The sequence below is a fragment of the Palaemon carinicauda genome, unplaced genomic scaffold (assembly GCF_036898095.1).
Source record: "Palaemon carinicauda isolate YSFRI2023 unplaced genomic scaffold, ASM3689809v2 scaffold258, whole genome shotgun sequence".
Taxonomy (NCBI): Eukaryota; Metazoa; Arthropoda; class Malacostraca; order Decapoda; family Palaemonidae; genus Palaemon; species Palaemon carinicauda.
In genome coordinates this window covers 73,864-98,603 of record NW_027170226.1, presented here as the reverse complement: position 1 = coordinate 98,603, position 24,740 = coordinate 73,864, and the positions used below count along the sequence as shown (strand labels likewise).

The following is a 24,740-nucleotide window of genomic DNA, read 5'->3' as shown; positions in this document are numbered from 1 at the left end:
TGCATCTAACTATTAATTTGATAGAGTGGCCGCAAGCTTTGTTTTGCAGATCGACAGAATCTGATTTCTGACATTGCAAACAATCACTTATGTTGAAGAGTAAGATAAGTGAATTCAAGACAGATTGATACAGTGACAGGACTTCGTTTTATCTGCAAGTAATGTACAGTTATTTTTGAAGTTTTTGCTCCTTAAAGGAAGTTGTTCTTCGTTTGTCTTTTTAAGTTAACGTATAGGCTAAATAATGAGTGCTAGCCTAACCCTTTTTGCGGTATTATTATTCTTTATTACAGGGTAATGGAACCTAGGGAAAAACTACCTTTTTCTATAGAAAAAAATCCGTTCTCTTCGAAAATGACTCTCGTTTCTGTCGGAAATGAATAGTTTCAGAAATTATATATATATATATATATATATATATATATATATATATATATATATATATATATATATATATATATATATATATATATATATATATATATTCAAATAAGCCATATATATTTTTGATACATTAATGTCTGGATTCTCTTAACGACCTCGGGATCAGAGCCCCAGGCGAAATCACACAAAGACAAGAGCTTGTGTCCGGCCGGGAATCGAACCCTGGTCGGCAAGCTTGTACAGACAGTGACTAAACCACTTGGCCATGAAGAAAGATATATATATATATATATATAGGTTTCATTGTAGTTTATTACATGGCAATGTATCCTAGTATTCCAACTACTTTTTCTTATAGGAAAAATTACGCTCCCTTCGAAAATAACACTCGTTCCCGTCGCAAATGAATAGTTACAGAAATATATATACATCTATAACCGTAAAACAGTCCTTTTCTTCTCTATACATTTCTTTCTTGTATTTATTATAACTGAAGGAAAATACAAATCAGTATACCTGGATATATTTGGGAGGAGCCGTTTCAAAGGTTATTTCTTGTAGTAATACAGTAACCAGTGCTGCCAACGCCTGATGTAGATTAAATGTTAGCATTCCATACCTGATGTAGATCAAATGTTAGCATTTCATGCTAACATTAGCACCCATTTGTTCATGCGTTCGTTCGCACCAGCTTCCGTCCTGCGCATATATAACCCCCCTGCGCAGGAGTTTCTCTCCCTTATTACTCTTTTTTTACTGTATTATTTTCTCATTGTATATTCGCATTCACTGTTATTTATCTTACATTCCATTTTCCCTCCTTATATTGGGTTTATTTGTTTGGTTATTTCCTTTCCCATTTGTACGTACGTTCGTTCGCACCAGTTTCCGTCCTGCGCATATATCACCCCCCTTCGCAGGAGTTTCCTCTCCCCTATTACTCTTTTTATTACCGTGTTTTTTTCTCATTTTATATTCCCATTCAATATTATTTATCATTCATTCCATTTTTCCTTCCTATATTGGGTTTATTTGTTTGGTTATTTCTTTATCTCTTCCCGGTTGCACATAAATACTTACCCTGGACTAGTTTTTTTATCCAGTTAATTCTCGGTATGATCACCTCATTTTATATTCCCATTCACTATTATTTACCGTTCATTCCATTTTATCTTCCTATATTGTTTTTATTTATTTTTGTTGGTTAGTTCCTTTTCTCTCCTCTGTGTCTTATAAAACTTTTCTTTGGTCTAGTTTCCGTATTTAGTTCATTCATGTTTTCCCTCTTTTGTTCGTTGTTTTTCCCTTAACCAATCACCACTCTAGGCCTATTCAGATATCTCCCCCCCCCCCCCTTCCTTTATCTCTTTAACCGCTCTTTTCATACCCTTTGTTCCAATGCCTTTCCCGTTGTAACCTTTGACCTGGTTAGGCGTTCTTCATTACAAGTGCGGTTTCTTTTTTTGTATTTTGAGATGGAGCATATTATAGAAACTTGTACCGTCTGCAGTATTCCGTATCTAAAAGCAGTGGCTCAATTCCATGGTGATTTTTTTGATACTTCAGGTAATGTTGAGCATTTTCTTAAATCTCACAACGTTATTCCTCAGCGTTTAAACTGCCCCAAGTGTCGTTCCGTGTCCAGCAAGTTTCAACGTTTTCTTCATAAAAGTAAGTCATTCCTCAATAGTCATGTATTCGTGTTTTGTGACCGGGGTACTTCTAGGCAAGGTTAGGTGGGTTTGTTAGGTTCTGTGGCCTTTCTGTACTTTTTATATATTTCGTAACAGTTATATGGAAAAATTATTTAATATAGCTGTGGAAATATTTAGCAGTTCTACCACTAGTAATGCCATCGTGTCGTTGGTAGTTCTGTGTACCATTCGTCATCGTTGGTAGTACTGTGTATCAAGGTAAGTCATTCCCCCATTTTTATTATATGTGTTTTGTGACCGGGGTACTTCTAGGCAAGGTTAGGTGGGTTTGTTAGGTTCTGTGGCCTTTTGGTACTCTTTATTTATTGTGTAATAGTTATATGGAATAATTATTTAGTTTACGTATGGAAAAATTTATTATTTCTACCTCTAGTAATGACATCGTGCCGTTGGTAACACTGTGTACCATTCGTCATCGTTGGTAGTTCTGTCACCCATTGGTAACGTCGGTAATGTTATCGTCCCCTACATCTGTTGTTTATATATTTTAACTCAGTATATATGTGAACAGTGTTAATATTTATATGGTTCATTTGTATTGTATTTCATTGTGTGATTTCGCACAGGAAATATATGATTTCCTATAGTAGATATCGTGATTTAACTGGTTTTCTCATTCATTTCATCCGTAATAACATCAACCAATTCGTCAACTTATAACTAACCGAATTGGTTGATCTGTTTGTTTGCGATTGAAATGATCATCAAAATCGGTTAAATCACGTTATTTGCTATAGGAAATCATATATTTCTTGTGCGAAATCACACCATGGAATAATATACAAAATTACCTATATAGATATGTATATATATATATATATATATATATATATATATATATATATATATATATATATATATATATATATATATATATATATATATATATATCCGTTGATACCTGGGGACCCTCAGTGGGAATTCGGGAAAACATATTTTCGGTTCGAAATGATACCCTGTAGACTTGTAAAACTTTACCCTTTTACCCCCCCCCCTTTTTTTTTCTTTTCTTTTGTTGTGTGACAGCTCTGAACTGCTACAGAGTGACAGTCTGATAATACAGTCGAGTCGTAGACCTTCAGTATATGTTTGGGCCGTGTTAGCTAAGACGCAAAAGATGGGACCATAGGGTTTGGGTCCACTTATGGCATCAGAATTAGTGAAACGGGTATTATGTAGTAGTGTGGGCACCGTGGATACCTAATTTGGATACCTCAAGAGTTCGATGGAATAGAAATATTGCAAGATCGTACTGTACTTCAAATTTTCGGAGCCTTTGTATATCAGCGGCCAGTTCCTCCCATTTGGATTAAAAATTGGCATCAACTAACCTACACTTTCCCCCCCCTAACCTAACCTACAAGCCATGTCCTTACCCACTTACCTAACGGGGGGCTCTAACGTCCCCCTGCGACCCCCCTTCCACTGCTGTATTCTAAGATGGCCGTAATCTTATATACAGGTGGCCGCTATCATACATACACCTCAGGTATTATGTAGTAGTGTGGGTACTATGGATACCCAATATGGATACTTAAAGAAAATGGGAGATGACTCTTTGTCGTCTCCATATTGGTCACACTCGGATGACACACGAGTTTCTGCTGAAGGGCCAACACCAACCCTATTGTGAAGACTGTTTGCTACCTCTAATAGTGTGGCATTTGTTGACCGAATGCCCTAATTATTATAACTTAAGGAATAGATATCCGTTTGAGGTTCGAGGTGAGGGTGGGAGGTTCATCCTTGCCAAGATTCTTGGACATGATGTGTCCTACTATGTGAGCGGCATTTTTAGATTTATTTCAGAAGCAGGTCTTCTGAAAACTATTTAACTTCTATAATGGCATTCAACTTTTATGGTTTTAATTGAATATTCTTTTGATTTTTATATAAAATAAATGATATCGGCGTCAATGACCTTAGATGTCAGGATACCTGAAAACTTTAAATCAATTAACCAATCAAGAATTCGTTAGAATGAAAATATTGCTGCATCGTACTTCAAATCATCTTAAATGTTATTTGGTATATATATACAAGTTCATCCCCACTTTAATATAAGTATGTTGTTTATTTATATAAAATCGGTCCTTCCATTCAACATTCCTCCATGCAATTTTTCCAGGAAATGTTTGATTGTTATAAAAAAGGTTGTTTTAAATATTTAACTTAGCCGGTGAATATATAATAGCTGCAACTCTGTTGCTCGACAGACACATACATAAAAAAAACTCGCCAGCGATCGCTATACAGGTTGCGGGTGTGCCCACCAGCGCCAACTGTCGGCCAGATACCACTCTCGATGTAAACAAAACCTCAATTTCTTCTCTGTCGACGTGTCGACAAGACGTACTTTACTCGCTGTTGAACCTGGAGTTTTTCCCATCATATTTGGTGAAGTACTTTAATTTGGTTTGAGCTTTCGCAGTACAGGTGTTTTTCTTCAAATAAATCCTTGAACTTTTTTGAATCGGATTAATTGTTGATGACTTAGATCGTTTTTGGAATTTTCCCTTGACTAATTCAAAATGGCTGACCCTTCTCGAGTTCCCAAGTTTCGAAAGTGCAATGCTAGGGACTGTCATAGGCGTCTTCCAAAGGCTTCTCTCGACCCTCACACTGTTTGTTCCAATTGTCGGGGTAAAACCTGTCAATTGGAAGATCGGTGTGAGGAATGCGTGGGCCTTTCGGAATTCGATTTTATCGAATTTGATAAATATACACGCAGACTAGAGAGAGATAGGGTAAGGAGAAGTTCTTCTAGGTCGGTAGATTTTTCCTCTCCACATGCCCCTGAACCTATTCCTTCCCCTGTAGTGGTTGTTCCTAACCCCCCTCCTAGCACTCAGGAACCGTCGATGGCAGACATGATGCGTGCTATTCATGCCTTGGGGGAGAGAGTTGAGTCTTTAGCAAGTGACCGAAATCAACTCATGGCGGACGTAAAGGAACTCAAGTGCCAAAGTGCCACGAAGGATAGTGTCAAAGTGCCTAGTGTTACGCAAAGTGTTGTGAACAGTGTTGCGCTCGAGGGTTCGTCTGTTCGTGCCTGTCGTCCTCCTAGTCCGGGACCTCTTGCAAGCTCCCAAGCCCAGGGGAGAAGCAATGTCGTACGACTCATGGGTTCGAGAGGCCTTGATCAGCGATCAGACGTTCCCTCTAAGGTATCAGGCGTATCTCTCCAAGATCGCCCCTACCTAAGTAAGACGAGAGAGCCCATTTTTACCTCGTCGTCCGAAGGTGTTTCACGTAAGAAACCTTGGACCAAGGTCTCCAGACCTTTAAAGCGTAAGTCGGTCCCTTCAGGACAAGTCCAACGTCCCGGATGTAGCCACTGGGACAGTTCGGACCCGTTGCCGTCATCTGATGACTGCTCGCCGCCTAAGAGAGGCAAAGTTGTGCCGTCTCATTCGTTAACCCCGTCTGTTACCGCACCTGCTTCCGTAGACCCTAAATGGGTGTTACTGCAAGACATGCAGTCCAAGCTTGCGTCCTTGATGGAGGACTACAACGCTGAGAAGGTTACCGTTGAACCCACGAGCCTTCAGCCATCCAAGCGTTCTGTTGTGCGTCCTGTTGACGTGGATGTAGCTTTCTCGCGTCAACCAGTTGGGCTGGTACCTCCACCGATGCGACCCAGTGTGGATTTCCAGCCGCACGTTGACGTTAGGCAAGGCACTGATGCGATTGGTGACGTTCAGGACGTTCATCAACCATCAGAGTTGACTTGTTTTGACGCGGTGCGTCAACCTCCGCAACCCAGTATGGTGTTGACTGCACAACCCAGACGGTCTAAACAGTCTCGGGTGGACGCTGTGCGTCCTCGCACACCTGTTATTGTTGACAGTTCCCAGACTGTTCAGCAGTTCCAGGACGCTGCGTCCGGCTCCGTCACGTATGCACCTGTGCGACCGGACTCTGCGAGTCAAACGTTGCCTACTCCGTTGCCGTTTTCTCATCAGTTATCGGATGAGGAACAGTCAGATGAGGACGTTGCTGAACCACAGCATGAGGATCAACCTTCAGAACTAGATGAGCCTAAAGCAGTTCAACCATCCTTGGACTTTAGAAAAGTCATGGCGGTTTTTAGAGAGTTGTTCCCTGACCACTTTATTTCTGTGGCTCCTCGTTCGCCGCCGTCAGAGTTTGTCTTAGGCGTTCCTGCTACCATGCCTGCCTTTACTAAACTCGTTCTCTCTCGCTCATCCAAGAGAGCTTTATGGATGTTAGGCGATTGGTTAGAGACCAAGAGGAGTTTAGGGAAGACAGCATTTGCCTTCCCCCCATCTAAACTCTCATCTAGATCGAGCGTCTGGTATGCCACGGGAGAAGTTCTCGGCTTGGGAGTTCCTGCCTCTGCCCAGGGCGACTTCTCAAGTCTTGTAGACTCTCCCCGCCGCCTTGCCATGAGACGCTCGAAGATTTGTTGGTCACCCTCGGACCTGGACCACCTTCTTAAAGGCATTTTTAGAGCGTTTGAAGTCTTTAACTTCCTGGACTGGTGTTTAGGAGCCCTGAGTAGGAAAATCTCTTCTGCCGATAGGGATGTTTCCTTACTCATTATGTCCTGCATGGACAAGGCCGTCCGTGATGGGTCCAACGAGCTTGCCGCTTCATTCACGTCCGGAGTCCTTAAGAAACGAGAGTCTCTGTGCTCGTTTCTGTCAGCAGGAGTGACGCCATGCCAAAGATCCGAGCTACTCTTTGCGCCCTTGTCTAAGTGCTTGTTTCCTGAAGTCTTGGTTAAGGAAATTGCCTTGTCTTTAGTGCAGAAGGACACCCACGATCTAGTTGCGTCCTCGGCTCGCAAAGCTCCCCCTTTGCCTGCCTTGTCTGCCAGACCTAGGATGGACACTCCTGCGTCCAGGTTTATCCCGCCCTTTCGTGGCAGAGCCTCCAGCAGGGGAGGTGCTCGTGCCGAAGGGAAGAGAGGGAAGAGGAAAGGATCCAAGTCCTCTAAGGGCAGAGTCTGACTACCCGCAACTTCAGACAGCAGTAGGTGCCAGAGTCAAGAACTTCTGGCAAGCCTGGGAGAAGAGAGGCGCAGATCAACAATCTGTGAGGTTGCTCAGAGAGGGGTACAAAATCCCTTTTGTACGCAAACCCCCTCTAGCGACGTCCCCCATCTATCTCTCTCCCAGGTACCGAGAGGAAGAAAAGAGACAAGCCCTGAAACTGGAAGTGTGTCTTTTGCTAGAGAAGGGAGCGGTGGTCAAAGTCTCGGACCTTCAATCACTGGGGTTTTACAACCGTCTCTTCCTAGTATCAAAGAAGACAGGAGGTTGGAGACCGGTGCTAGACGTCAGTGCTCTGAATGTCTTTGTCACAAAGACGAAGTTTACCATGGAGACCACAAAGTCAGTCCTAGCAGCGGTCAGAAAGGAAGACTGGATGGTCTCTCTAGACCTAAGGGACGCCTACTTCCACATCCCCATTCACTCAGACTCCCAACCTTTTCTGAGATTCGTCTTCGACGATGTGGTGTACCAGTTTCGGGCCCTGTGCTTTGGCCTAAGCACAGCTCCTCTCGTGTTTACGAGGCTTATGAGGAATGTGGCAAAATTCCTCCACTTATCGGACATCCGAGCCTCCCTTTATTTGGACGACTGGCTTCTCAGAGCCTCTTCCAGTCATCGCTGTCTGAAGGATCTCAATTGGACTCTAGATCTGACCAAGGAATTGGGACTCCTTGTCAACTTGGAAAAGTCACAGCTGGTCCCATCCCAAACTATTCTGTATTTAGGGATGGAGATTCACAGTTTTTCGGGCTTTTCCGTCGGCCCCCAGAATAGATCAAGCCCTGCTCTCCATCCAGAAGATGCTGAAGAAAGAACGCTGCTCAGTCAGGCTGTGGATGAGTCCGGTAGGAACGCTGTCATCCCTGGAGCAATTTGTCTCACTAGGAAGGCTACACCTCCGTCCTCTTCAATTCCATCTGGCTTTTCACTGGAAAAAGGACAAGACGCTAGAGGCGGTCTCGATCCCGATTTCCGAAAAGATCAAGTCTTGTCTGACTTGGTGGAAGGACAATATCAGCCTACGAGAGGGTCTTCCCCTGGCAGTTCAGATACCGAACCACGTTCTCTTCTCGGACGCATCGGACTTGGGCTGGGGCGCGACGCTGGACGGTCGGGAATGCTCAGGTCTGTGGAACTCGAGTCAGAGGAGCATGCATATCAACAGCAAGGAGCTTTTGGCGGTTCATCTGGCCTTGATAAGCTTCGAGAATCTCCTTCGAGGCAAGGTGGTGGAGGTCAACTCGGACAACACCACGGCCTTGGCGTACATTTCCAAACAGGGAGATACCCACTCACTGACTTTGTACGAGATCGCAAGGGACCTGCTCATCTGGTCAAAAGATCGAGGCATCTCCCTAGTAACGAGGTTCATCCAGGGCGACTTGAACGTCCTAGCAGATTGTCTCAGTCGGAAAGGTCAATTAATTCCAACCGAATGGACCCTCCACAAGGATGTGTGCAAGAGACTTTGGGCGACTTGGGGTCAACCCACCATAGATCTCTTTGCAACCTCGCTGACCAAGAGGCTTCCAATCTATTGCTCTTCAGTCCCGGACCCAGCAGCAATACACATAGATGCCTTCCTCCTAGATTGGTCACATCTAGACCTTTACGCATTCCCACCATTCAAGATTGTCAACAAGGTACTGCAGAAATTCGCCTCTCACAAAGGGACAAGGTTGACGTTAGTTGCTCCCCTCTGGCCCGCGAGAGAATGGTTCACCGAGGTACTTCGATGGCTAGTAGACGTTCCCAGAAGTCTTCCTCTAAGAGTAGACCTTCTACGTCAGCCACACGTAAAGAAGGTACACCAAAGCCTCCACGCTCTTCGTCTGACTGCCTTCAGACTATCGAAAGACTCTCGAGAGCTCGAGGCTTTTCGAAGGAGGCAGCCAGTGCGATTGCTAGAGCAAGGAGAGCGTCTACCATTAGAGTCTACCAATCGAAGTGGGAAGTCTTCCGAGACTGGTGCAAGTCAGTTTCCGTATCCTCGACCAGTACCTCTGTATCCCAAATAGCTGATTTTCTCTTATACCTGAGAAAAGTACTATCCCTTTCAGCTCCTACTATCAAGGGCTACAGAAGCATGTTGGCCTCGGTCTTCCGGCATAGAGGCTTAGATCTTTCCAACAATAAAGATCTGCAAGACCTCCTTAAGTCTTTTGAGACCTCTAAGGAGCGTCGTTTGGCTACACCTGGGTGGAATTTAGACGTGGTCCTAAGATTCCTCATGTCAGACAGGTTTGAGCCTTTACAGTCAGCCTCCCTGAAAGATCTCACTCTTAAGACTCTTTTCCTGGTATGCTTAGCCTCGGCTAAAAGAGTCAGTGAGCTTCATGCCTTCAGCAAGAACATCGGGTTTTCGTCAGAAAAAGCTACTGGTTCTCTGCAGCTTGGTTTCCTAGCCAAAAATGAGCTACCTTCTCGTCCTTGGCCTAAATCTTTCGATATTCCTAGCTTATCGGAGATTGTAGGCAATGAACTAGAAAGAGTCTTATGCCCTGTTAGAGCTCTTAAGTTCTACTTAGCTCGTACTAAACCTTTACGAGGCCAATCTGATGCGTTATGGTGTTCGGTTAAGAAACCATCCTTACCTATGTCAAAGAATGCTTTGTCATATTTTATCAGATTGTTAATACGAGAAGCTCATTCACACTTGAGTGAGGAAGACCGATCTTTGCTTAAGGTTAAGACGCACGAGGTTAGAGCTGTAGCAACTTCCGTGGCCTTTAAGCAAAATAGATCTCTGCAAAGTATAATGGACGCAACCTATTGGAGAAGCAAGTCAGTGTTCGCGTCATTTTACTTGAAAGATGTCCAGTCTCTTTACGAGAACTGCTACACACTGGGACCATTCGTAGCAGCGAGTGCAGTAGTGGGTGAGGGCTCAACCACTACAATTCCCTAATTCCATATCCTTTTAATCTGTCTCTTGAAATGTTTTAATGTTGTTTTTATGGGTTGTCCGGAAGGCTAAGAAGCCTTTCGCATCCTGGTTGATTTGGCGGGTGGTCAAAGTCATTTCTTGAGAGCGCCCAGATTAGGGGTTTGATGAGGTCCTGTTGTATGGGTTGCAGCCCTTGATACTTCAGCTCCTGGGGGTCTGTCAGCATCCTAAGAGGATCGCTGGGCTCCGTAAGGAAGACGTACTTACAAGGCAGAGTAATCGTCTAAGTCGACTTCCTTACCAGGTACCTATTTATTTTGGTTTTGTTATATTGATAACTGTCAAAATGAAATAAAAAACTCTTAGCTTATACGATGTAAACATAATTAACTCTGGTCTCTACCCACCTCCTTGGGTGTGAATCAGCTATTATATATTCACCGGCTAAGTTAAATATTTAAAAATGATATTTTAATTATAAAATAAATTTTTGAATATACTTACCCGGTGAATATATAAATTAAACGACCCTCCCTTCCTCCCCAATAGAGACGCTGTGGGATGAGAAGAAATTGAGGTTTTGTTTACATCGAGAGTGGTATCTGGCCGACAGTTGGCGCTGGTGGGCACACCCGCAACCTGTATAGCGATCGCTGGCGAGTTTTTTTTATGTATGTGTCTGTCGAGCAACAGAGTTGCAGCTATTATATATTCACCGGGTAAGTATATTCAAAAATTTATTTTATAATTAAAATATCATATTACATGATACTTTAACTTTTAGCCAAATACTGTACATGAAATGTGGGGATATATGTATTATAACGGCCACCTTATTTTCAACTTAATTGGAAACTTGTATAGAATAAAAACTAAAGATTTTCCTATGATGAAATTCAGTTTTGCTTGAAATTGAAGTATATACTTACCAGAACGGTATATAATTCTTTTAAAAACCACCAAAATTGTTGTGAAATTCATAAGTCGAACAAGCTCTGTGCTCTGCCACATAGTTTTTCTCTCCCTTAGTTCATAGATTTCCCTGTAAATGATATTTTAATTGATTCAACAGCGCTTTGGTGGGGGAATACTAAACTAATTGGGGGTGGCGGCAATTTCAAACGACTTAAGTGGGCCCCCCTTGACCTGGTAAATTTTCGGAGTGCTTTTTTCTTTTATTCGATCAGAATCCCATATTTCCAAAAATTAAAATAGGGTAATGTTGGAAAACTAGAAAAAATTCCCATTTTCTATGCGCTCGGGAGGACCTGGCCGCTTATCTACGAAAGCTCCGAAACATGTATTTTTCTACGTGCTGCCTTGTTTATTTATCCATTTCTGACCATGAATATTGGGGCCAAGGATTTTCTTACACCCGATATAATGATAATTATGGAGGATTTAAGCAATAGTAATGGTTTGAAAATACTGTATAAGCTTTGTGTAAGTGGCGTGAATTAACCCTTTAACCCCCAGGGTATTTGGAAATTTCCAACCCTTAACCCCCAAGGGTTATTTTTTTTTTCAAGCACATTTAGCAGTACAATATATTATTTTAAAATTGCTCTAACAGCCTTGATTTTTGTCATAGAGAGGTCAGGTTGGTCTCATTCTCTTGGAAAATGCCTGAATTTTCTAAAAAAATTGACAAAAATATGCAAAAAAATGTTTAAATAGCATTTTGTTTGCAAGGACGTACCAGTATGTCCATGGGGGTAAAGGGATGAGTTTTGTGAAACGTACCAGTACGTCCTTTTGGGGGTAAAAGGGTTAAAGTGCCATAATTTCCTGATTTGCATCACGTCCCTCAATTGGATTTTGCACTGCCGTGGATTGTTTTTCTCACAAAATCTTATTATTATTGTTATTGTTATTATTATTATTATTAGTAGTGGTAGTAATAGTAGTAGTAGTAGTATTATTATTACTACTAGCTATTATTATTATTATTATTATTATTATTACTGGATATTATTATATTGTTATTATTACTAGCAATTATTATTATTAATATTATTATTATTATTATTATTATTATTATTATTACTAGATATTATTATATTGTTATTATTACTAGCTATTATTGTTATTATTATTATTATTATTATTATTATTATTATTATTATTATTATTGCTATATATTATCTCGCTGTTCCTCTGTTCTGGCAAGTGGTACATGGATGAGCTGTGCACACTAGTCATGTGGGCCATTATTCCATGGATATTGTTTTACTTTCATATGATTAACAATAGCTATACTGTACTGAACAGAGGGTGTTCTACACAATCAATAATCAAAATCGATAAAATTACAATTAATTTCAAAATACAGGTAGATCAAATTCCCCTGTAGTAGAGTTCTTCTTCTGAAGATGGTCATCCTGGAACTTAGCAGAGGGCTTTTGTAAAACAGCATCTGGGAATTAATGCTTGAATATTTGGAAGCTCTTAATTGATAAGAAAAAGCCAACTGATGACTACATCATTAAAAAAAAAAGGAAGCTGCCAAAAGTGAAAGCAAACAATGCATATGGAGTAACACACAATCAGGCTCTCAGAAGTAAACAATGGACTTGGAAAATGAAATGGTGGCCACATTTTCGTGGAATGATACCAAAGCTATTATGCCCCAGCCCCATTTAGGCATACAGAGAAAAATGCCATAGTAACTACTTTCAAGTCCCATACAGCATGGGAACCCTACTCTCTACTGGACCTCCACTGTCATTTTATATTGTTAGTTCAGAGTATTCAACATTTCATATCACTTATTACTTATTTACTATTAAATCGTTACTGTCAAAAAACTCACAGAATAAGAAAGTCTTCAGTTTCCTCTTAAAAGCCTTAATGTCTTCAATCATTTGGATGTCTCTTGGGAGCTTATTGTATAGTCTTGGGACTGCATATTTAAAGGCTCTGGAGCCTACAGTAGACATATATCCAGGATCCAATAGTTTGAAACCAACTGTAACTATTCTTGTGTCAACACAATTTGTTGGCTACGCAATATGTAGCAATTCTCATAAGTATTTTGGACAACATTAATTTCCTATGATGAAATCCAGTTTTGCTAGAAATTGAAGTATCAGATGTTAACCTTAATTTTTAAATATAAAACTTACCCGCTGGTTATATAATAGCTTAAGTCCCCGACGCCTCGGCAGAAAATTCAAAATCTCTTGCGCAGCTTAGCGCATATAAGCCAGGTGTACCCAGCGCCCTCGCGGTACCCCAGGTAGAACTACAGTATGCTCAACCAATTCAGATTTTCTCTGCTGCCATAGCTGGCTGAACTATTGGAAATTCTCTCTTGTTTTCTTACTCTGTTTGGACGTTATTTGGTGATGTATTAACGTTTTTGAGTTTTGGCTTTCGCATATTTGTTTTGTTGATCACGTATTTTAACTTAAAAGGTAGGGTTGGAAGGTTTTTCAACCTATTTTAAACCTCACGAAATCATAGGGGCGAAATGTAAACATTTCGTCCATGGATGACGTCACAGCCTCTTCCGTAGGCTAAAAGTCTGTCTTGCCTTTTAAGAATATACAGTAAGTGATTTTGCTTTTGGTGTTTTAAGTTATAGATTAATTTAAAGGATTTATTTTGAGAAAATTTTATCCTTTTAATATTTTTCTTTAGATAATCTTTGATCTGTTTGCGAAGATTAACTACCGTTCAGTTTATTTTTGTTACGGTAATCAGTATCGTTACGATGTTACATATATTGTAGCGATTTTATGAATAGTACTTTCTTTTACTTCTCAAGTTTTTTATTGTACTTTATAAAAGGAACAATTTATTTTGCAATTAATTGGTCCTTTCAGTATTTTTCCTTGTCAGAGATTAAAGGAAGTTACACTTCAGTTTATTTTATACGATGCAGTATTCTTTACATTCGTCGTAGCGCACGATTCTATGTATCGTTGTTGATTTGGTGGTTTTCGGAATACTAAATTGTTTGTATATTATTTGTAGTTGTTCCAATGATGCGAGTGATGATTCATCTTTTATTGGAACCCCTTTATTTAAGGGTTTATTTTAATGTATAAATATTATATCTATTAAGGTAATTTTTGAGATTTAATATTTTGTTACATTTATATGGGTTGCTTTCCCATTCAAACAATTGTCCAGTGACAGAATTATAAGTCTCTCCCTACGGAGTTCATTTCCTTTGAGAGAGTGTATACTTTGTCTTTCAGGTAATTATGAAACTATCTTTGTGCCAAAGAGTAAAGTGCAAATTTTTTTTTAATGATAAATTGTGCAGTGAATTTTATTCAGTGGAGAGTGCTTCTATTCGGACCTGTCGTTATCATAGCCTTAGACCTATATCGAGCTCCCGGACCCATGGGAGAGGTTAAGTCAAACGGTGAAAAGAATCGAGAGGGTAACCAGGCGTTACAGTCTTTTAGACCCGAACTGAAGTCCTCTCGAGTGTTTTCTGTCGACCACCAGAACACTCACCCTCGCTATAGATAAAGCGAGGTGTTAGTGTTTTCTTAGGCGCTAAGCTGAAAACAAAATTAGATTCGTTCTGCGTGTATTACGTTTCATGCGGCGCAGACGCAGTGCCGCCACCCCACCTGTTGGGTGTCGTCTTTCAACAGTGGCTAGCTCTATGGATTTGCAGTCTTTTCTGCCTGCCGTTAACAGTGCGGTTGGGTGTCTCAATTCCGGTCTTTGACACGGACGCACAGGCGTCGTGTCTTTAACGGTGAGATCTCGTTGTCGCACAGGCGGCCTACCTACCGCAATGTTCAATGGTGGGGGAAAGTGGATGCTTTACTTCGAATGCTCGACGCAAACCGACGGATCATAGCACCTAGCATTAGTCTATACAGACGCGCCGACGTTCGCCAGGCAGCAGAGCTGGCGAAGCATCATCGGAACGGTGCGGCAACGGAAACGGAACGTTGACGGAATGGAGCGAAGCGCCACGTCAGTGTGGACGCTTCAGCGTTAGTGTGGATGCTTCTGCGTCAGTGTAGACGCTTTCAGTGTCAGTATGGACACTTCAGCGTCAGTATGGACGCTTCAGCACCAGTGTGGACGCTTCAGCGCTAGTGTGGGCGCTTCAGCATCAGTGTGGACGCTTCAGCATCAGTGTGGACGCTTCAGCGTCGGGGTGGTCGCTTCGCTACCTATGGCTATAGACTTTGATGTCTACCTGACTATGAACGTCTAGTGTTTAGTTATTGTTGCTCCAGGCGCTATTTCAAGAAATAAATCTTAACTAGAAAGATTTTATATTCTCGGTCCAAGGCCTGCTGGGCTAACTCTTGGGTGTGAGAACTAGAATTAAACCTCTTAGTATTGAGGTCCGAATTCAGAATCATAAGGAGTGGTTTCCTAAAAATCAAGACTTCTCTTCCTAGGATAGAGATTGTTAAAGGAAGGGAATAACTTTCAGAAGCTCATGAGAATTTTTCTAAAGAGTTTCCCTCATTTATTTATATTACAAGCCAGCTACAACCCTATTTGGGAAAGCAAGATGCTTTAACCCAAAGGGCTCCTTTAGGGAACGATGGCCTAGTAAATTAATGGTAAAATAAAGTAATGAATTAACATTAAATCATTCTCAGGAAAATAACGAAGCTTCCTGTAGAAATGATACAGCGCTTTCAGCTGCTACAACAGAAAGGGCATTAAGGCTTTTATGAGAATAGAACGTTAAAGTATATCTCCCACCACAGGCAGATCTTTTATGATTTAATGTTTTATGTTTTTAAACCACTCTTGTTAGTGACTCGTTAACATAGCAGTGCTCTGGAGGAGGTGTTTGTTCGTTTTCACCTTGCCCCTAGTCCTATATTCTCTAACTTACGTTCCAACCCTTGGGAGAAGGAAGGTCGGTAGGCTGAGGTTCTTCGCGGACCTTGTGCATTAAACGTCTGTTCCGCCAAGCAATATTGTTGATGCAGTCCAAGACGGTCTCTCTCCACTTTGGAATGATGAGGTAATGCTCTTTTCTTCGCCTATGATTGGTGAGCTATGACATCACAACCATGTGACATAGTATCTTGAAAAGAGCGGAGTTGGAAGGTCTTGAAGCGATCAGATCGTCATCGTTATGGTATCATGGATCTTGTAACTGTTTTCTGCATATTAGAATGCAGTTTCCTGACGAAAATAACATTTTAAATATTAAACTTAGCCGGTGAATATATATATAGCTTACGTCTCTGACGGTCGACAGATTCCAAAAACTCGCGAGCGATCGCCATGAAGGCTGCCGGGTGTGCCCACCAGCGCCGACTATCGGCCAGATACCGCATATACTTCTCCATAAGTTCAGTTCTTCTCTGTCGGTGGTAGTGACAGCATTGGTTCCGCTCGCGCTTAACCTCAAGTTTCTACTGATTGGTGAAGTACTTGTTCATGGTTTTATGGCTTTCGCCGTGTTGGATTAATCTCAAGCAATACGATCTTCAAAAGAAATTCTTTTGAAAGGAGAGAAAAATTTATTTTACCCTTGCTTTTTTAATCTCTCTCTGGATTTTCCATAGAGAAAAGTTGGCAGTCCCTTCCCTCAGTGTACGGAAGTGTGTTGAAGGCCTTTAGTAATTATTTTATCACTTTATGAATTATTGTTGATATTTATAGATTTACCTCTATATATTTTATATCTCACCCGCCTTTATTAGGCCTCTTCGATTCCCTTTCCATTTATACTAAACACCGAGATAAATTTTATATTTTTGTTTATAAGCGACCTATGCCTATTCTTTGTAGGCGGTACTGACTTGGAAAACGAAGTTAAACAACGTTGAGCCCATTCAACTTTTATATTTGTTTAGATTGATGAGGTGAATATTTTTAAATATTTAACTTAGCCGGTGAATATATAATAGCTGCTGCTCCAGCGGCTCGACAGAAAAACACACAAAAACTCGCGAGCGATCGCTATGAAGGTTGCAGGTGTGCCCACCAGCGCCAACTATCGGCCAGATACCGCATATGCATGTAAACAAGCCTCAATTCTTCTCTGTCGGTCTGAACGACAAGACGTACCATTACTCGCTGTATAACCTGGAGTTTTTCAACAGACTTGGTGAAGTACTTCATTTTGGTTTGAGCTTTCGCAGTGCAGGTGTTTTATCCTCAACTTAAACTCTTGAACTCTTTTTTGGACAGATTTAATTGTTGATGACTTTGGATTGTTTTTTGGACTTTCTTTGACTTTTTCAAAATGGCTGACCCTTCTCAAATTCCTAGATTTCGTAAGTGTAATGCTAGGGATTGCAATAGGCGTCTTCCAAAGGCCTCTCTCGACCCACATACTGTGTGTTCTAATTGTCGGGGTAAAACCTGTCATTTAGGAGATCGGTGTGAGGAGTGCGTGGGCCTTTCGGAATTCGATTGGCTCGAATATGACAAGTATTCTCGTAAGCTAGAGAGAGATAGGGTGAGGAGAAGTTCCTCTAGATCAGTAGATTTTTCCTCTCCCCATGCCCCTGAACCTAATCCTTCCCCTGTAGTAGTTGTGCCTGAACCCTCTACTAGCACTCAGGAACCATCAATGCGGGATATGTTACGTGCCATTCATGCTTTGGGCGAAAGAGTTGAGTCGTTAGCTACAGATCGTAATCAACTCATGGCTGACGTTAAAGAGCTAAAGTGTCAGAGTGCCACAGCAGAAAATCGTGGGAAAGTGATTAGTGCGCAAAGTGTTTTCAGTGTTGCGACCGAGGGTTCGTCTGTTCGTGCCTGTCGTTCGCCTAGTCCGAGACCTCTTGCAAGCTCCCAAGCCCAGGGGAGAAGTAATGTCGTACGACTTATGGGTTCGAGAGGCCTTGATCAGCGAACAGACGTTCCCTCTATGGTAACAGGCGTGTCTCATCAAGACCGCCCCTACCATAAAACGAGAGAGACCATTTTCTCCTCGTCATCCGAAGGCTTTTTGCATAAGAAACCGTGGAGCAAGGTTTCAAGGCCCTTGAAGCGAAAGTCGGTCCCTTCAGGACAGGTCCAGCGTCCTGGTTGTAGCCATTGGGACAGCTCTGACCCTTTGCAGTCAACGGAAGACTGCTCGCCGCCTAAGCAGAAACGTTACACAGGCTCCGAGAGTCTTGGTGTAGGCAAGGTTGTGCAGTCTCAGACGTTACCCTCGTCTTTTACCGCACCCATTCCCGTTGATCCTAAATGGGTTGTACTGCAAGACATGCAGATCAAGCTCGCCTCCCTTATGGAAGACTATTCTGCTGAAAAGGTTCACGATGATCCTCGCCGCTTAGCTAATCGAGATCCTGGCCTTCAGCCGCCAAAACGAGCCTTTGCTCGTCCTGTTGACGTTGGCGTTACTAAGTCACGTCAGTCACGCTTTGTAGAGCCTCACTCGATGCAGTCCCGTGTTGACTTTCAGCCGCATATGGACGTTCAGCCGCTTCCTAATGCTCTTGTTGACGTTCAGGACGTTCGCCAACCAGCGGAGTTGACTTGTTTTGACGCTGAGCGTCAAACACCGCAGTCAAGAGTTGTTTTGACTGCTCAGTCTAGGTAGTCAAAGCAGTCTCGAGTTGACGTCGAGCGTCCTCCCGCTCCTGTTGTTGTTGACAGTCAGGCTGTTAAGCAGTTACATGACGTAGCGTCCTGGACTGCTACTGATGCACCAGTGCGTGTGGACTCTGCGTGTCAAGCATTGCCAACCCCTTTGCTTGTTACTCAGCAGTTGTTGGACGAAGATCCTTCAGATGAGGACGTTGCTGACCCTCATCATGATGATCATCCTTCGGATGTAGACGAACCTAGAACGGTTCCTCCTTTGATGGACTTTAAGAAAGTCATGTTAATTTTCAAAGAGCTTTTTCCCGATCACTTTGTTACCGTTGCTCCTCGTTCGCCACCGTCTGAGTTTGCTCTAGGCTTACCTGCTAACATGCCAGCCTTTACTAAGCTAGTGCTTTCTCGCTCTTCCAAGAGGGCTTTACGACTTTTAGGCGACTGGTTGGATACCAGGAGGAGTTTGGGGAAGACGGCCTTTGCCTTCCCTCCTTCAAAGCTCTCGTCTAGATCGAGCGTCTGGTATGCCACGGGAGAAGTTCTCGGCTTGGGAGTCCCTGCCTCTGCCCAGGGTGACTTCTCAAGCCTCGTAGACTCTCCCCGCCGCCTAGCCATGAGACGCTCGAAGATTAGTTGGTCCTCCTCGGACCTTGACCATCTGTTGAAAGGCGTATACAGGGCCTTTGAAGTATTCAACTTCCTTGACTGGTCATTAGGAGCTTTAAGTAGGAAAATCTCGTCTGCTGACAGAGATGTTTCCTTACTTATCATGTCATGTACAGTATGGATAAAGCCATCCGCGATGGTTCGCATGAGCTCGCCTCCACTTTTACGTCGGGAGTCTTAAAGAAGCGAGATTCCCTTTGCTCTTTTCTTTCGGCAGGAGTTACTCCCTGTCAGAGATCAGAACTGCTCTTTGCTCCCTTATCAGCGTCCTTGTTTCCGCAACAACTGGTTAAGGACATAGCTTCTTCGCTTGTGCAGAAGGACACCCATGACTTGATGGCGTCCTCTGCTCGCAAAGGGACTCCTTCTACATCCTTTGCTGTAAGACCCAGGATCGAGACTCCGGCATCCAGATTTATCCCGCCCTTTCGTGGCAGAGCTCCTAGCAGGGGAAGTGCTCGTGCCGAGGGAAAGAGAGGTAAGAAGAGAGGAGCCAAGTCCTCACATGGCAGAGTCTGACTGCCCACAGCCTCAGACAGCGGTAGGAGCCAGATTGAAGAGCTTCTGGCAGGCTTGGGAGAAGAGGGGCGCAGACCAAGAGTCTGTTCGGTTGCTCAGAGAGGGGTACAAAATTCCGTTTGTATGCAAACCTCCTCTAGTGACAACTCCCATAGACCTCTCTCCCAGGTACCGAGAGGAGTCAAAGAGACAAGCCCTAAACCAAGAAGTGTCTCTGTTGCTAGAGAAGGGAGCGGTGGTGAAAGTCTCGGACCTTCAATCACCGGGGTTTTACAACCGTCTCTTCCTAGTCCCAAAGAAGACAGGAGGTTGGAGACCGGTGCTAGACGTCAGTGCGCTCAACGTTTTTGTTACGAAAACAAAGTTCACTATGGAGACCACGAAGTCAGTCTTAGCAGCGGTCAGAAAGGGAGACTGGATGGTCTCTCTCGACCTACGAGATGCGTACTTCCACATTCCTATACACCCAGATTCCCAACCGTTTCTGAGGTTTGTTTTCAGGAATGTGGTATACCAGTTTCGGGCCCTGTGCTTTGGCCTCAGTCCTGCTCCTCTCGTGTTTACGAGGCTCATGAGGAATGTGGCAAAATTCCTCCATTTATCGGGAATCCGAGCCTCCCTGTACTTGGACGACTGGCTTCTCAGGGCTTCGTCCAGTCATCGCTGTCTGCAGGATCTTCATTGGACGTTGGATCTGACCAAGGAATTGGGACTTTTGGTCAACCTAGAAAAGTCCCAGCTGATTCCATCCCAAACTATTCTATATTTAGGGATGGAGATTCGCAGTCCAGTTTTTCGGGCTTTTCTGTCTGCCACCCGAATAGATCAAGCCCTGCTCAAAGTCCAACTAATGCTGAAGAGAGAACGGTGCTCAGTCAGGAATTGGATGAGTCTCGTAGGAACTCTATCATCCTTGGAGCAGTTTGTCTCGCTAGGAAGACTACACCTTCGGCCTCTCCAGTTCCATCTAGCCTTTCACTGGAACAAGGACAAGACGTTAGAGACGGTATCAATCCCGGTCTCTGAGCCAGTAAAGGCATGCCTGAAATAGTGGAACAGCAATATCAGTCTGAGAGAGGGACTATCCCTAGCAGTTCAGAATCCAAACCACGTGTTGTTCTCAGACGCGTCGGATTTGGGTTGGGGTGCGACCTTGGACGGTCGGGAATGCTCAGGTCTGTGGACCTCAAGTCAGAGGAGCATGCACATCAACGGCAAGGAGCTTTTGGCAGTCCACTTAGCCTTGATGAAATTCGAAAGTCTCCTTCGAAACAAAGTGGTAGAGGTCAACTCCGACAATACCACAGCTTTGGCGTACATCTCCAAGCAAGGAGGCTCACACTCCCTCACGCTGTACGAGATCGCAAGGGACCTGCTCATTTGGTCAAGAAATCGAGGCATCTCCCTGTTAACGAGATTTATCCAGGGCGACTTGAACGTCTTGGCAGACTGTCTCAGTCGGAGGGGTCAGGTAATTCCCACGGAATGGACCCTACACAAGGACGTGTGCAAGAGTCTTTGGGCGACTTGGGGTCAACCCACCATAGACCTCTTTGCCACCTCGATGACCAAGAGGCTTCCAATCTATTGCTCTCCAGTCCCAGACCCAGAAGCAATACACATAGACGCATTTCTCCTAGATTGGTCTCATCTGGACTTATATGCATTCCCACCATTCAAGATTGTCAACAAGGTACTGCAGAAGTTCGCCTCTCACGAAGGGACAAGGTTGACGTTGGTTGCTCCCCTCTGGCCCGCGAGAGAGTGGTTCACCGAGGTACTTCGATGGCTGGTAGACTTTCCAAGAAGTCTTCCTCTAAGGGTAGATCTATTACGTCACCCCACGTAAAGAATGTCCATCAAAGCCTCCCCGCTCTTCGTCTGACTGCCTTCAGACTATCGAGAGACTCTCAAGAGCTCGAGGCTTTTCGAAGGAGGCAGCCAGTGCGATTGCAAGAGCGAGGAGAGCTTCTACCATTAGAGTATACCAGTCGAAGTGGGAAGTCTTTCGAGACTGGTGCAAGTCAGCATCTGTGTCCTCGTCCAGTACCTCTGTAGCCCAAGTCGCAGATTTTCTTTTACATTTGAGAAATGTTCGCTTCCTCTCAGCTCCCACGATTAAGGGCTACAGGAGCATGTTGGCTTCGGTCTTTCGTCATAGAGGCTCAGATCTTTCCAACAATAAAGATCTCCAAGATCTCCTTAAGTCTTTCGAGACCTCTAAGGAACGTCGTTTGGCAACTCCTGGATGGAACTTAGACGTGGTCCTAAGGTTCCTCATGTCAGACAGGTTTGAGCCATTACATTCAGCCTCCCTGAAGGATCTCACCCTCAAGACACTTTTCCTAGTGTGCTTGGCTTCGGCTAAAAGGGTCAGTGAACTTCATGCCTTCAGTAAGAACATCGGCTTTTCTACAGAAAAAGCCACTTGTTCACTTCAACTTGGTTTCCTGGCCAAAAATGAACTGCCTTCTCGTCCTTGGCCTAAATCTTTTGATATTCCTTGCTTATCAGAGATCGTAGGCAACGAACTGGAAAGAGTGTTATGTCCTGTTAGAGCTCTTAAGTTCTACTTAGCCCGTACTAAGTCCTTACGAGGTAGATCTGAGGCATTATGGTGCTCAGTTAAGAAACCATCATTGCCTATGTCAAAGAATGCTTTGTCATTTTATCAGATTTTTAATACGAGAAGCTCATTCTCACTTGAATGAGAAAGACCGATGTTTGCTTAAGGTTAAGACGCACGAAGTAAGAGCTATAGCAACCTCCGTGGCCTTCAAGCAAAATAGATCTCTGCAAAGTATTATGGACGCGACCTTTTGGAGAAGCAAGTCGGTATTCGCGTCATTTTACTTAAAAGATGTCCAGACTCTTTACGAAGACTGCTACACACTGGGTCCATTCGTTGCAGCGAGTGCAGTAGTGGGTGAGGGTTCTACCACTACATTACCCTAATTCCAATATCCTTTTAATCTGTCTCTTGAAATGTTTTTAATCTTGTTTTTTTGGGTTGTACGGAAGGCTAAGAAGCTTTTCGCATCCTGGTTGATTTGGCGGGTGGTCAAAGTCATTTCTTGAGAGCGCCCAGATTAGGGGTTTGATGAGGTCCTGTTGTATGGGTTGCAGCCCTTGATACTTCAGCTCCTGGGAGTCTTTCAGCATCCTAAGAGGATCGCTGGGCTTCGTGAGGAAGACAGACTAACAAGGCAGAGTAATCGTCTAAGTCAACTTCCTTACCAGGTACCTATATATTTGGGTTTTGTTATGTTATAACTGTCAAAAACTCTAAGCATATACGCTGTAAACTTTATTAACTCTGGTCTCTACCCACCACCATGGGTGTGAATCAGCTATTATATATTCACCGGCTAAGTTAAATATTTAAAAATGATATTTTAATTATAAAATAAATTTTTGAATATACTTACCCAGTGAATATATAAATTAAAGGCCCTCCCTTCCTCCCCAATAGAGATGCAGCGGGACGAGAAGAATTGAGGCTTTTTTACATGCATATGCGGTATCTGGCCGATAGTTGGCGCTGGTGGGCACACCCGCAACCTTCATAGCGATCGCTCGCGAGTTTTTGTGTGTTTTTCTGTCGAGCCGCTGGAGCAGCAGCTATTATATATTCACCGGGTAAGTATATTCAAAAATTTATTTTATAATTAAAATATCATTTTTAGAAAATGTTTTAAGAAATTTATTCTTTGAATAGTCTTCGTGCTGTTTTCAAAGATGAACTAACGTTTGGTTTATTTATGCTACGCAGTTTGCACTCTATCGTTACGATAGAGAAAGAGAGAATCACGGTTTCACTTTGCAGAAAGAGTAAATCGTTTTTGACGTTTTGTTCATTCTTCTTACAAACTGAAGTTTTTTTTTTAAATACTAATATAAAGGAACATGTTAATTTTCAATTTCTTAGTCCTTTTAGTATTTACCTTTAGTCAAATAGCCTAACCTTTTTATTGATGAAGAGTGAGTGAGCCTTTCTCTTGTGAGTGGCAAGAGAGCGAGAGAGAGAGAGAGAGAGAGAGAGAGAGAGAGAGAGAGAGAGAGAGAGAGAGAGAGAGAGAGAGAGAGAGATAACGATCCAAATCTTTATTCTCGCAGATATTTACTCTCGTCCCAAGTCTCTGTACGGGGAGAGAGAGAGAGAGAGAGAGAGAGAGAGAGAGGATAAAACGTTCTATATATATGTATATGTTTATTAATTTTTGCATGTGTGTTTCATTTTGTACTAATGAGCTTACATTATACGACATTTTTCGCAATTCTAACCTTTTGATTTAAGGAAGAATTGCGTGCTTCAGGTAGAAATCAGCTTTATTCATGTCTAATGTGAAATTATTAAAAAATGCAATGTCAGTGAAGAAAGTGCGAAAAACATGTTCAGTGTTGCGGAGAGTTTGTTTGTTCGTGCTTGTCACTTGCCTAGTCCGAGACCTCTTTCAGGCTCCCCTACCCCAGGGAGAAGGAATGTCGTAGGACCTAAGGGAGTGAGAGGTGTAAACCAACGAACAGACGTTCCCTCAAAGGTATCAGACGTTGCTCTCCAAGCACCTCCTTACCATAAGACAGGAGAGACGAAGTTCTCCTCGTCTTCCGATGATTCGTCTCTTTAAAAACCTTGGCGTAAGGTTTCGAGACGGTTGAAACGTTAATTAGTTCCTTCAGAACAAGTTCAACGTCCTAGCTGTAGTCATCATGAGAGTCCCGTTCATAGCGATGACGTTCATGTACAGACGTTTCCGATGTCACGATCTATTCAGAGTGCGGTTGATCCGAAGTTAAGTGTTTTGCAAGATATGCTGTTAAAGCTTTCTTCTTTAATGAAAGCTTACGATCCTGTTCCTGTGCGAAAGGATCCTTTGCTTATTGTACGTCACGGTTCTGGGATACGTGATTCAGGTCTTCAACCTTCTAAACGAGATTTGTTACGTCACGCTGACGTTATCCCTAGTGTCAGCTTTCCTGTTAAACGAGATGCGGAGCATAAATCTCGAAGTCAGTTAAGTCGAGTCATAACTTTGATCAGCA

At 42.9% G+C, this 24,740-nt stretch overlaps 1 long non-coding RNA gene across 1 annotated transcript in view; it reads left to right on the top strand.

Annotated features, from left to right (window-relative positions):
- The window catches only part of LOC137636245 (uncharacterized), an 87,997-nt gene continuing 63,257 nt past the window's right edge, over window positions 1-24,740 (top strand). The window contains exon 1 of the long non-coding RNA XR_011043007.1: window positions 1-158. This is a non-coding gene — a long non-coding RNA (uncharacterized lncRNA). The remainder of the gene's footprint in view (window positions 159-24,740) is intronic.